This window comes from Aulonocara sp. 'chitande type north' Nkhata Bay, linkage group LG4, assembly GCF_057382095.1.
Source record: "Aulonocara sp. 'chitande type north' Nkhata Bay isolate Kocher_YH1m ecotype deep benthic linkage group LG4, A_spYH_male_GT1.1, whole genome shotgun sequence".
Taxonomy (NCBI): domain Eukaryota; kingdom Metazoa; phylum Chordata; class Actinopteri; order Cichliformes; family Cichlidae; genus Aulonocara; species Aulonocara sp. 'chitande type north' Nkhata Bay.
In genome coordinates this window covers 2,454,599-2,469,020 of record NC_141347.1, presented here as the reverse complement: position 1 = coordinate 2,469,020, position 14,422 = coordinate 2,454,599, and the positions used below count along the sequence as shown (strand labels likewise).

The following is a 14,422-nucleotide window of genomic DNA, read 5'->3' as shown; positions in this document are numbered from 1 at the left end:
AAGTTGTGTTTTTTTTCTTATTTCCAGTCACAGAGTTCCTGTGGTGGATCCTCTTATCAAACAATCGAAGTGTGTCCCAGCTGCAAGATAAAGCTTCATATTTAAACTGCTGTAAACAGCTTCTTCTTCTTCTTTCGACTCTGTATGATGTCATAAGGAGAGAGTATCTCAGCTCTTTTTTCCAAGGGACAGCCAATCAGCAGGAAGTTCTCTTAAACAGCCAGAAGCTGAAATATCTTGTTTCAGACAGTGAATGAACTGAGAAGCTCCATCAAGGCCTGATATGAACTAAAGAAGGATTATTTTAAACTATAAATTATGCAAAGCTACTCTAGTAAAGTACAAGAATAAAAATTATGGGGTTGAATGTGATAAACTGCGCCATTTCAGCCCGACATTCACCAGTTGTGTTCTTTAACTGCCATAGGGACTACACTTTTCTCCCCCAAAAGTTAGCAACCACAAAATGTTAGTGGCTGAGTAAGTTTCGACAGATTTTTTTTCTGTGAAAAACATCCAGTGGTGGTGCTTGAGAAACAACACTTATGTGAGTGGAAACTTAAGCTAACCACACAGGAATTCACAATTTAATGCATTTTGAAGACAGATCATTCATTATGTCAGGAAGTTGTTCAAGAAACTCGCTGCAGTATCCAGCAACCTTTGAAATTTTGTGTTGAAGGAGAGACTGAACAACAAAACAATGTTGCTGCTGTCCAAATGTGTACAATCTGCACTCTACATCACCACAAACACACCAGAAAACATGCAGAACTGAGGAGACATGCGGGAAACGAGGAATCTGATGTGAGTCACTCTGATCAGACGGAGGCCAGTAAACGTGACTCAGTGCTGACGTGGTGAGACGCTCATTCATGTGAGTGCCAAAGCCACAGATAAGCGTGCTGTTTGCATGTCTCTCTCTCTTTCACACAAACACACCATCTGTCGTGAGTTCCTCCTCCATCTGACTTCCTCGAACTTTTAGTGAGTGTGTCACAAAAACAGAGTTCTCTCCAGATTTAACTGTAGCACAAAATATACATAATAGTGAAGCCGGCTGAGCTGCAGAAACTCAGCTCATATATGCACTCACCAAACACTTTAGTAGGTACACTCTGCTAGTACGCTTTTGCCTTTAAAACTCCCTGAACTCTTCATGGTGTAGATTCAACACGGTATTGGAAACACTCCTCAGAGATTTTGGTTCATGTTGACATGTCACGCAGATGCTGCAGATTTGTCAGCATGCACGCCTATGATGCCAATCTCCTACCACCACAACACACCAAAGGTGCTCTATTGGATGTAGACCTGGTGACTGTGGAGTGAACTCACTGTAAAGTTCAAGAAACCAGTTTGGAATGATTTCAGCTTTTGTGACATGGTGCATTATCGTGGTCAAATCAGCCATTGGAAGACGGGAACACTCTGGTCTTATGGGAATGAAAAATACTCAGGTAGGCTGCTGCGATTAAATACCGCTCAAATACTAACGGGCCCAAATGTGCCACTAAAACATCATCCACATCAGCTCAAAGCAATCTGCCAATTCTTATTAAACCTCTAACATTAACATCACATTGTTGTCAGTCACTGTTTTCTCTGTAAACCTTAGAAATGGGAGTGTAGAGAAATCCCAGTCGATCAGCACTTTCTGATGGGCAGGTCAGCTGCTCAGCCCAACTGACACCAAAAACCATGCCACGTTCACAATCACGTCAATCATCTTTCTTTCACATTCAAAATGGTTACCTGCCTAAATGCAGTTGCTTTCTGCCATGTGATTGGCTGATTAGATAGTTGCATTCACGAACAGATGAAATGTGCGCCTGAAAAAGCTGGTGCTATGCATACTGCTGTAGAGCACAGCTACCTGTTGATGCCAAACAAACACCCTAAAACCCTAAAGTGTTACATATTATTATCCCACCCATCTATCATCCATGTAATGGTGCGTTCACACCAGTGTAAAGAAAAATTTTGCCCTCCGTTACTTGTATTGTTGTCAGTTAACAAACTCACATACATTCATGTCTAACAGCTTACAGAACGAAGACTATAACTGATAGTTGGAATCAAGTAATATGAACATATTTTAATAACTTACTATTAAGTAGTGTCGCTTGTTTTTGGTTTTACTTTATTTTGCGCTATCAAATATTTAAGTTTAACATTGAGTAGTTATGTTCTTTATCGTGCTACCACATTTATGCATGGAAATATGTTAGCTAGCATATTTCCATATGAGCTATATACCATCATGCTACCAGATGTAAGGACAGAAATACCTTGGTGCCGTTATACTAGCACACTTTGGTACAAAAATCTTTGCTACTGTCAAGCAAGCACATTTAGGGCCAGAAATACACTGACACAAAGCACATGAACAGACAGCACAGATAAAAGACTCAATTACTGCCCGATACACTTTTTAAGTATAACCAGGGTGACCATATTGATGACATTTACAAACACTAAATAAAGTGTGTGCCTTTAGCTACATGTGGCTGATGGTCTGGATTTACTTTAGATAACTGCACATTTTCTGTCTAACCACATTTGTGCTCAGAGAGAGCTACAGTGGTACTATGGATGAATACAGTAAAGTAGTAAATCAAGAATTCAATTTATGGCTGCTTTAAACAAAACAAAAACAACTAATTACTCAGCTAAAATGCCTTTATTTGAAATGTAGTGAATAGGTCTTTATTTAAACTGTACTTGTATTGTAGATAACCCTTTATTTCTGTTTGTCTCTACATCACAAGTTGAATCTGTCATATTTTATCATAAAGACTCTTGACTCTTTGCACATATAGTACAAAGAATTCCTTCATTGCCAAATTTATTTTGTTAAATCTACTTTACAGCATTATGCTGTTGACATGGTGGAGAGCAGTTTTTTTTTCTTTTATAGAGACTAGAGAGACCGCTAGAGAGATTGTTTCTCTGTGTAACTTTTCCCGTTGTCATAAACCAGAGAGCCACTACTGAGGATCGTTGCTGACCCACTGCACTCTTGGTGTCGCAGCTTTGCTAATCTAAAAGGAAGGTAACTAAAACACAGTGATTCTGCATCATAGTTTCCAAAAGTCTCAGTCTCTGTCATGCCAGATTTTCAAAGTAAAACTGGGTCAAAGGCATTTTCAAAGTTTTATGGATCCAGTGTGGATCCTGGTTTAAACAACAGAGTCATTATTTACCCTGCAGTTCTCAGGCAGGGTTGACATAGCATGCAAATTTAATTCAAATCGCCCCACCTCTGCTCTACTTGTTCCAAGACAAACTTTGGGCATGTTTTTCCAGCAGCTCTGTGGGGAGTCTAAAATAACCCAAGGTGTACTGGGAGATGTAGTCCTACTCGCCTCCCTGTTAGGTTATCTTGGGTGTTGCACCGATAGCCCCCCAACACCACAGAGAGATTTCCCTTTTTATCAACCACCCAAAGAGTGTCTGATTATATAAGCAGAGGAAATCACCAGTGATATTCACACCACACACTCAAACACAACTTCAAACACACTGAACCTAGAGCACACAGGTTTGTTTGACTAGCTTTAGTTGTGTATCTATAGGTGTGTCTGTTATTAGCAATAGCTGAGTGCAGATGGTCTTGCATTAGACTGAATCCACTTGTACATGCACACACACATGCACTGTGCCAGACTCTTATCTCTCTTCCCCAGAGAGGCCAATCCTGACTTCCTGCAATCACTCAGGACTCACTTGGCTTGCCCGCATACAGTACAGGAAGGGAATGAGAGTGTGTGTGTGCGTGTGTGGCCCCCAAAACAGCTTCCTGCAGATAAACAAACAAAGGCCTAAGTGATATGCTCACCTTTTACCCTTTCCTCATGGTGTAAACACTTCATCACTTTTCCACTCTTTGAAGTAATTTAAAGCTTCACAAGACAACTTCACACCACTGCCCTCCCACAGTGGGGTGAAAAGTGATTTAGAAAAAAACAAGCGGTCTCATGTACAGACACAACCTATAACTGTTCTGTAAGAAATAACTAAAAATCGGCCAACCATTTTGACCAAACAAATCTACTGTAATTAAGCTCCACTAAGCCAGACTGTCTAGCTCCAGCAGTCTTTCTGGGGACACTGGTCAGTCCAAGGGGGCAAAGTAAACAGACAGAGAAAGCAGCATGCTAATAATGCTATGAAATACTATTCATTTCATAAGAACATTTAGTTTAGACTTTAATCAGCATTTTGCATAAAAATGCTGATTCAGTGATAAAGTGATGAAGTCACATATTGTACTAATTGAGTCTTGTTTACTTCTTAAGTTACCAGGATAATGTTCGCTATTGCTAATGGCTGTTGCTCTGCTCTCCAAACATTCAAAGATTCATCTTGTGTGATTTTTGTAAAAGTACACAAAATATTTATTTTCTGCTAGCATTAATTATTTCTCTCTTGATGCATACTCAATGATATGAGCATGATAGTAAGTAAATCCTCCAAAATAGATCTGTTCATCTGAACAGAATCAGTTTTTGGGGGCATTAGTTCTGTCTTTCACTAGAATAGATAGTATTTGAAATGTATGTACAGTAGTGGTAGCAGGGCCTTTCTTAAATAAATTAGGTGAGCCTACTTTGTGACACTAAAAACAGAGCAGTAACCATCAGTTTCTTCAGGGAGTATCTGATGTCATGGATGAAGTCTAACTCCCCCATCTTGGATTGCAGCTGGTACTGGTGGTCCTTGTACTGCTTTGAAGCTTCCTGGAGCTTGGCTGAGTACATCAACCAGTACTCCACTGCTACAGGCTCTGGTTAGTGGTCTTCAAGCTTACAGTGAATCTTCAGAGCACCACTTCTGCTACAGCTGCTACGGAAACAGGAGGAAGCTAGCAGCCACTTAACTTTCAAAAATATGAGTGAGGGGATTTTCCATGACCAATGGGTATGAAAGTTCGGCCCTATAGACTCCAATGTTATAATGTTCCACTTTACAGCATTGTGGCTGATACAAGAAATGTTTTTGCTAATCCAAAGATTAGCAAAAACATTTCTTGAGTGTCTGTCTCTACTATTTAGAGTCGCTGAACTGAACTGAGCATTTTTAATTCCTTACCCGATTAATATTCTACCCTGCGGTCTGGTACATGCCATCTAATAAAGTGTTGCTACATTTTTAGTGAATTAAAGTCTAACATTTTATTATGCTATTCAATTCAATTCAATTTTATTTATATAGCGCCAAATCACAACATAAGTCGCCTCAAGGTGCTTCATAGATAGAGAGAAAAACCCAACAATCATATGACCCCCTATGAGCAAGCACTTTGGCAACAGTGGGAAGGAAAAACTCCCTTTTAACAGGAAGAAACCTCCAGCAGAACCAGGCTCAGGGAGGGGCGGCCATCTGCTGCGACCGGTTGGGGTGAGAGAAGGAAGACAGGATAAAGACATGCTGTGAAAGAGAGACAGAGGTTAATAACAGATATGATTCAGAGAGGTCTGTTAATACATAATGAGCGAGAAAGGTGACTGGAAAGGAAAAACTCAATGCATCATGGGAATCCCCCGGCAGCCTATGTCTATTGCAGCATAACTAAGGGAGGATTCAGGGTCACCTGGTCCAGCCCTAACTATATGCTTTAGCAAAAAGGAAAGTTTTAAGCCTAATCTTGAAAGTAGAGATAGTGTCAGTCTCCTGAATCCAAACTGGAAGCTGGTTCCACAGAAGAGGGGCCTGAAAACTGAAGGCTCTCCCTCCCATTCTACTTTTAAATACTCTAGGAACAACAAGTAGGCCTGCAGAGCGAGAGCGAAGTGCTCTAATAGGGTGATATGGTACTACAAGGTCATTAAGATAAGATGGGGCCTGATTATTTAAGACCTTGTATGTGAGGAGCAGGATTTTGAATTCAATTCTGGATTTAACAGGAAGCCAATGAAGGGAAGCCAAAACACGAGAAACATGCTCTCTCTTTCTAGTCCCTGTCAGGACTCTTGCTGCAGCATTTTGGATTAGCTGAAGGCTTTTCAGTGAGTTTTTTGGACATCCTGATAATAATGAATTACAGTAGTCCAGCCTGGAAGTAATAAATGCATGAACTAGTTTTTCAGCGTCACTCTGAGACAGGATATTTCTAATTTTAGAGATGTTGCGCAAATGGAAGAACGCAGTCTTACATATTTGTTTAATATGTGCATTGAAGGACATGTCCTGGTCAAAAATGACTCCAAGGTTCCTCACAGCGTTACTGGAGGCCAAGGTAATGCCATCCAGAGTAAGAATCTGGTTAGATACCATATTTCTAGGCTTTTCAGGGCCGAGTACAATAACCTCAGTTTTATCTGAATTAAGAAGCAGAAAGTTAGTGGCCATCCAGGTCTTTATGTCTTTAAGACATTCCTGCAGTTTAACTCATTGGTGTGTGTTATCTGGCTTCATGGACAGATAGAGCTGGGTGTCATCTGCATAGCAGTGAAAATGTATGCTATGTCTTCTAATGATACTGCCTAAGGGAAGCATGTATAATGTAAACAGAATTGGTCCTAGCACTGAACCCTGTGGAACTCCATAATTAACCTCAGTGTGTGAAGAGGACTCTCCATTTACATGAACAAATTGGAGTCTATTATATATCTTATTTTATTAGGGCAGCACGGTGGCACAGTGGTTAGCACTGTTGCTGCACAGCAAGAAGGTCCTGAGTTCAATTCCACCATCAGGCCGGGGGCTTTCTGTGTGGAGTTTGCATGTTCTCCCCGTGTTTGCGTGGGTTCCCTCCGGTTATTCTGGCTTCCTCCCACCGTCCAAAGACATGCAGCTTGTGGGGATAGTTTAATTGGATAATCCAAATTGCCACTAGGTGCGAATGGTTGTCTGTCCCTGTGTGTTAGCCCTGCAACTGGCGACCTGTCCAGGGTGTACCCCGCCTCTCGCCCTATGACAGCTGGGATAGGCTCCAGCGACCCTGAAAAGGATAAGCGGACGTGAATGAATGGATGGATGGAATATTTTATTAGTCTGTTACTTAGCTGATATGTACATCTGTCTATTATACCTATACAGTTTATAGATACAGCTTGCTAGCCAAGCTAGTTTTTTTTAAGTGGTCTTAAGTAAAAGTTCTGCAGGCTTTCTATAAGTCTGTCAAAGTTTTTCTTTAGACACTGACTGGTGGTTCATTTTCAACTTTTCTCATTTTCAGTACAGTCCTTTTTCCTGAACATTTTCAGGGGAATGATTTAACTGACCAATAAATCACTGCAGCACATAAAGGGCACCTAACTCAAGGGACAAACTAGTGTTGTGTTTACATGTAACAGGTAACTTAGCAAAGAATCAGTTTTAAAAGGTTTCGATCCTGTGTCTGTATCCTGCATCTTTGTTTCAGCAACAGAGCTTTATTATGTTGTTTTAAATGTATTTTTGTTGTTCTGGTCTGTGTGCGACTTCACACATGATGTTTCTGTTTCTGCTCCTGTTTCTATTTTTATTGCACTGAGCATATAAATGTCACAAAAATTAACCATGAGAATAATAAAGTTCTTGTGTGTGTGTATATAATTTGCTCCCATTTGTGGAACCTACAAGAAAAATATCAACAATAACACAGTTTGACAGGTATACAATTGTATTTTTTCACCAATAAAGTGATTCCCAAAGGTCTCTAAGAAGAAAATCTGTCATATCTTAGCATGCTTTACAATGCATCCTTAAAAATTTTAAGTAAACTGGACAAAAGATCAAACACTATCTACAAGAGATAAACAATATCTGAAAGTCAAGTCCTTAAGAAATAAGAAACTATCCAGCAACGACCTGACGAAGGACCTAAGAGATGCATCTGCTCAATACTGTCTGCAGAAGTCTCAGCTAATGCAGTCAAAACACATCAGTCATGGCCTCCCTACAGCCCAGACCTCAACATTATTGAAGCAGGGTGGGATCAACTTGGCATAGAACAGAACAAAAAGCAGCCAACATCCAACGAAGCAACCTAGTATCAAGGCAAAATGTGACACGCATGCAGAAATTGCATTACCAGCAGGGGGAGATAATATATGCCAAGCCACAAAGTCGGTAGTGAGCAAGTAGTGACTCCGTTACTGTACATGGAAGTTTTTCAACTTGTTTTGGTGGTAATAATAATAAACCTCTCCTAATCAGGTGTTTCTGATATTTAGTCCACTCCTTGACATAGTATAGCCATCACATTACTGCTGAATTTCATCTGACTAATAAATAACTGAACAACTGGAAACATCATTGCAAACACCACACAGAGGGCTGCATTTCATGTAAATGGACTGCATCATTGGAAGCATCCTGATAGGGTGCATCACTCTACTTTATGACAACTGGGCCGCTTTGGATGGCGAGCTGCTGAAGGACGGAAGAGAAAAATATTGGCATCCCTCGCTCCATGAGAGGTGCATTAGTCACGCCAATATGAAAAGCTCAAAAGATCATCAAGGACACAGGTCAGGTGGTCCACACTCACTCTGTGGAAAATGATGGTGGGGCATTAAATCACAAGATGCCCATTTCCAAGAGAGTTTCTTCCCACAGGGAGTCAGAGTGGTGGGGTATGCTCACATACAAGCACTTACACTCTGGATTCCCTTCTATCAGTCATCATAGCATTTTGTGAGAAATATATCACTGATTACACTGCGCTGAGCTCAAAAATAGAATTAATCAGGTTTGGGAGAACGGGTTTTATTTGCTGGGTGAATTTGGAATTCATGTTGAACTTGCGAAGAGTGTTTAAAAAAAATCCTAATAAAATTACATTGCTGGGGCACTTCAGTTTGTATTCCTTTAATTGGCACTAGTGAGGCCACGCAAGTGATCTAATTAAACTAATGACTGACATGGTGGGGAGGGGGAGGCTTTTAATCAGAGCGCCGTTAAACCCAGACTACGAAGTACAGGGTTAGGCAGATTAATGCAGGATTATGCCCATCTGCACTCCCACTGTCTAGGAACAGAAGCCAGCAAAAGGCTGGGAGTGCGCAATACATGACAAACAACTCCATCACAGAGACGTTTAACTGCATCCTGAAAAAATAAAGTTTGGTGAAAAATAGACCATCTCAGCTTCAGTTCTATCCATCACGCCTCAGCAGCTGTTGCCTACCAGCTTTAACATAGGGAGGAATCCAACAGAGTTTATTGGATAAAGATTAGAGTCCTGAATACTGACAAAAAAAGAGGAAGGTTACATTACTTTGCACAACTCTAGAGCTGAAATTATATTAGGGACGATTTAAGTTTTAGGTCATTCAAGCTAATGCTTAATTTCAGTCCATTACAGATATTTCTTGTGTGAAAAGAGGTTTTTATTTGATTTGTTTTACATATCAGGGCCTAAAAGGGAAGATTCTTGATGGCTTAAATTCTTTAAATATTTTAAGCAAATCAACTTATGCTCTGCTCGAGTATGGAAGTGGAATAGATTCACAAATTACTACCCTCATTCAGCAATTCTGACTTGCAACCTCATATTTGCTGAATGCTGAGGTCTGGACGGTACTTTGGATAAAAGGTTATAATATGAAATGTGACTTTTTATACTCTGCAGACTTCTGTATTCCCACACTCTGACAATAGTTTCTATGTGTGACTTTTGAACACTTTTTAGGGAGTACTGCATGAATCATCAGAGATATCATGAGAGAATCTATGAGAGAATTCTGATGGTGGTGAAATCAAATTTGACCGGTGCAGTTTTCCTTTTTTGTTACCACTGAAACGTTACGTTAACTTACCAGTAAGTCTCAGTAAGCTGTTGAAATTTTGTTGATATTTTCTTTGACTCCAGGAAAAAAACGACACCATTATTCTCAATAAAGAACCAGTTTCTTTTCTTACAGCTCCTCATCATATCATCTTTGACCATTTAGCCACAGTGACAGAACTAGGACTATACCTTAATATTCTTTAACTGTCAGGGAGTCAGCTGCCAGGACCTTAAATTTTTGCTGTTGATTACAACACTTTGCAATCAAAAAATACAATTTCTGCTGTTTTCCAAAAAGCCACTGATACGACCAAATTCAACAATAATCAGTTAAAATAGTTCAACAGTTTTGTCACAAAATACAAATAATTTTTTTCCACATTTGGTCTGGTTTTCTGTAGCTCAAGAAGTAGAGCAGGTCATCTACTAAGGTTGGTGGTTTGATCCCTGGCTGCTCTGGATGCCTCTGGATGTATTCGTGTGAGTGTTAAGTAGAAAAGCACTTAGGCATAGAGAAAGGTACTTATATGAAGGAGGCATGTTGTAAAAAGTGCTATATAAGCACCAGCTCATTTTATCGTTCTCTTTTCCTTAGTCCATTTTTGCATCTTTTCAACAAACTATCCTATCAAACTGAAAAGGATACCCATTTCCATACCAAAAGAAGCAAAAAAATTTTTTTTCACAAAGCGCTTATGTTTTGTTGTTATTTGGATGAGGTTGTGCAGATATGATCCAATATGATGCAGGCTGGTGTATTCAGTGATGCCCCAGATCCTTCCAGAAGGCCTTTGGCCACTGGCATCAGCGCCAGCATTTGGCCATGTATTACACCGCTAATAGTTAGCTATAACTGCCACTAATACAAGACACATTATAAGACATGTCTTCGAAAGACTCCTGAATTTACATATATGGGAGAATTTCGTAAGAACAAAGACGGTGGGACCTTCCAGAGAAGAAAAAGGATTTCTTAAGAATGGTGATTTGACTGGTGTTGGATAATACTGTTACTGCTTTATTCTAGTGACCACTGAAATGCAAGTTAGTGTACAAAATGCCTCAGATTAACTGCTCATAAGATGTGTTACCAAGATGGCTTCCAAGTGCTGAGATATGCTTCTAGAAGAATGTCGATATTGGTACACTGCCATCAATAAATGTCAACTCATATAGGTGTCAGTAAGGTATAAATTGAAAGTAAGACAAATATCTGGATGGTGCATTCTCTTCACCCCTAGTAATTAGGTGTAATTTGTACCTATACTAATTAATTTCAACCTGTAACATGTTAGCTAAATAACAACACACACAGACAAACAGATCTGATTTAGCCATTCCAGCCAACAGAGACATCACAATAATGTAGCATGTACATAGTGTGGGAGATAATCCACTCATTTCCAAACAAAGGATTTGTGTTTCCTTCGAACACAACTGTAAACCACCAGCTGGCTCCATCACACATCCGGCCCAGCAGTGGAGGCAGGGGAAACTAAAATGTGACCAAAATGTGTGAGAAAAACAAGACCACACCAGGGCGGGAAAAGTAAAACCCGTGTCACACATGTACATGCACACAGTTCCAGGTGAGGGTCATCTTTTCCAGTCTGTCACGATGCTCCCTTCACTGTCTCTGCTGTTATTTTCTCCTTTTTATCTTCAACTGCTTTTTTTTATATCTCAGTACAGCCACAGTCTCCCGCTGTTATTGTTGCTTTGTATTTTACACGTGATGTTCAAATGTGTGTCAGCTATACCTTACATTAACAGCAATGATTCTAATATGATTCAGAGAATATGAGAATGTGCTCATGTGGTCTTCAAGCATAATTTTATAGTGATGTTTTTTGCTGTCAACACAATATTTCTGCAGTGACTAAGAGCTGCCGTGCTGAGTTCAGCATTAATATAGGACCACATTTTTTACAAGCACCAACAATACAATGATTATTAAATAAAAACACAAACACGGGGTAACAATAATACTAAACATGGACCTTTTAAGATTAATGGGCCTGTAATACGTTATATATATATATATATATATATATATATATATATATATATATATATACATATATATGACACACGATATTATGGCTGTACGTCCACACACACACACACACACACACACACACACACACACACACACACACACACACACACACACACGTACGTACCACCTTACTATAATATTTAGCTCCTTCCTTCGCTCACATACACGTATAAACACAGAGAAACACAGGAAAGACAAGGCCTACCTTAAGTGTTGTTTTTCCTCAATTCAGCGGCGATGAGAATAACAACCGTCTGACCGGTGGATAATAGGTCGGTCACGGTCGGGTTAATATCCAGCCCTCGGTGTATCCTTCTCCGTAAAACCCCGGTACAAACCAGCGGACCCGTTGTTGTGCGCGAGGCGGATTCCCACACTTCCCAAATTCCCCGTTCATTACCGGATATTAATATATTTTTATCAGTAGATGGACTGGTTATATTACGCTCATTATTCTCCTTCCACCGGTGAGCACGAGCTGACGTCTGAAGAGCTCCGGTGGCACGAATCTCCTCCGGTCGACGGGAGGTGCTGCATTATTCATAAGAGGGGCGTGGCCAATACGCGGAGTGTGTGTGTTTGGGTGCGCGCGCGTGCTACAAACAACAGAATGCTTGGGCTGGGTTCAGTTAAACCAGCGTAGTCGCGATGAAGCGCTCGCGACGACGACATCTAGCGGCCAAAAGGTAATTTGCAGAAATAAATCTAATCAAAAGGCACATTTATTTTGCTGGAGAAAGTCAATGAGCAACATGGTTACGTTATATGATTCGTAGAGTAACAAATGCGTGTTAATCCGCATGTGAAAATAGACCACTGTTGTGTTAGTGTGCTTGTATCAGTTTTTTGTCTCTGTAACGTGGTTGTTTTTTGCTTGTTTGTTTATTGTTTTTAGCTGACCTGTTCACCTTTTATCTCAAGGCTTTAAGTTTGCACGATTTGGGCACGTTGAGTGACAGGTGAATCTAAACGATGAATCCTGAATGTCTTGCGGAACAAAATGATCTCATCAGATCAAATTACATGCTTCCACTCATCAGGTGTTCCTTGGCACATGCAGCAAAGAGGAAATATTAGTCCCTCTTTCCCGGGGTGTTTCTCATGAAAGCCACGGATATCTTTTGCACCTTCACAGGACGTTACAGTGATGTATTAACAACCTCTTTTTTCTCCTCTTGAGTAGTCTTTTCCAAAATATTGCTCAACAACTAATGACCTTAGATGCATGAAGAGCTAACCAAACAATTTTCAAGCTACTTGTTAAGTGAAATATTGCTAGCATTTTACAAAACTGTCATTGAACAGCAGCTACTCTGTGTGATGCTTCCACAGACTGAATATAAAAATGTAGAGCCACAAAGACATCAGTGAATACTCCCGGTCATGTAGTCTTTCAGAGTGTCAACTTGTCTGAGAAACCAAGGGACATTGGCTCTGATAGGCTAGCAATGACATGGTAAAACATACCCTACTTTCAAACTAGCAGTTTAGACCATCAAGTCGTCAGGAAGGTGCTTACTGAGGTCACAAATAAACGGAGATAACAACAATTGTTGTTTCAGTGTACACCGGTACTTGGTGCCACATTACCTAAGCAGATTTAGATGCATGCTCCACAGCTGTGTCCTAAAACATAAATCCAAAAAACTTTGCCTCCTCTTCTTCATTATTTAACATGCAGTTCTTGTTTGAACCAAATATTTCAAATTTGGAGTCATCACACCATAAGACCTGCTGTGACTGATTTTCAATTTAGCAATTCCATGGAGACCATGGATGGATCAATTATAAGGCATAATAAGGACAAAGACATCTTTCTAACATTCACACTGCACCGCATCCATCAGAGAACAACTTGAGGTTATCCCCAAGGATATCTGGCTAGAATGGAGCAACCAGGGATCAAAACACCAGCCTTCCTAATAGTAGAGGACCCGCTCTAACGCTTGAGCTATAGGAAATCACTTGCAAAGGTAAAGAACCTACAATAATACAGAGAAGACCCCAACAATCACGTCTCACTATGAGCAATGGCTTTGGTGACAGTGGGAAGGAAAAACTGCCCTCTCTACTTTCAAGATTAGGCTTAAAACTTTTCTTTCAACGCATAGTTAGGGCTGGATCAGGTGATCCTGAATCTAATAACCCCCAGGATGTTGCCTCTACCTGAGCTTGAAAGTAGAGAGGGTGTCTTTCTCCTGAATCCAAACCCATAGCTGGTTCCATAGAAGAGGGGCCTGAAAGCTAAAGGCTCTTCCTTTTGTTCTACATTTAAATGCCTCAGGAACCACAAGTAAGCCTGCAGTCTGAGAGTGAAGTGCTGTAATGGGGTGATACAGTAAGATGGGGCCTGGTCATTCAAGACTGTATATGTGCGGAAAAGGTTCTTAAATGTGATTTTGGATTTAACGGACAGCCAATAAAGAGAAACCAGTGTGGGAAAAATATGTTGTCTCTAGCTAGACCCTATCAGTACGCTTGCTGCAGCATCTTCAATCAACTGAAGGCTTTTGAGGGGAATTTTTAAGACATCCAAATGATGTACATGCTGCACAACATGCAGAGATGTGCCACATTTTCATCTAATACCTCTTTGGGAATCAGAGACCACAGAGTCCACAGACCTCAAGCTCAAAGGGAGA

At 40.3% G+C, this 14,422-nt stretch overlaps 1 protein-coding gene across 1 annotated transcript in view; it reads right to left on the bottom strand.

The window, feature by feature from the left end:
* Positions 1-12,290, bottom strand: part of tanc2a (tetratricopeptide repeat, ankyrin repeat and coiled-coil containing 2a) — a 57,917-nt gene extending 45,627 nt beyond the window's left edge. Inside the window, exon 1 of the mRNA XM_086287924.1 lies at positions 11,986-12,290. The gene's annotated coding sequence lies outside the window, so the exon portion shown is untranslated. The remainder of the gene's footprint in view (positions 1-11,985) is intronic.
* Positions 12,291-14,422: the final 2,132 nt, after the last annotated feature.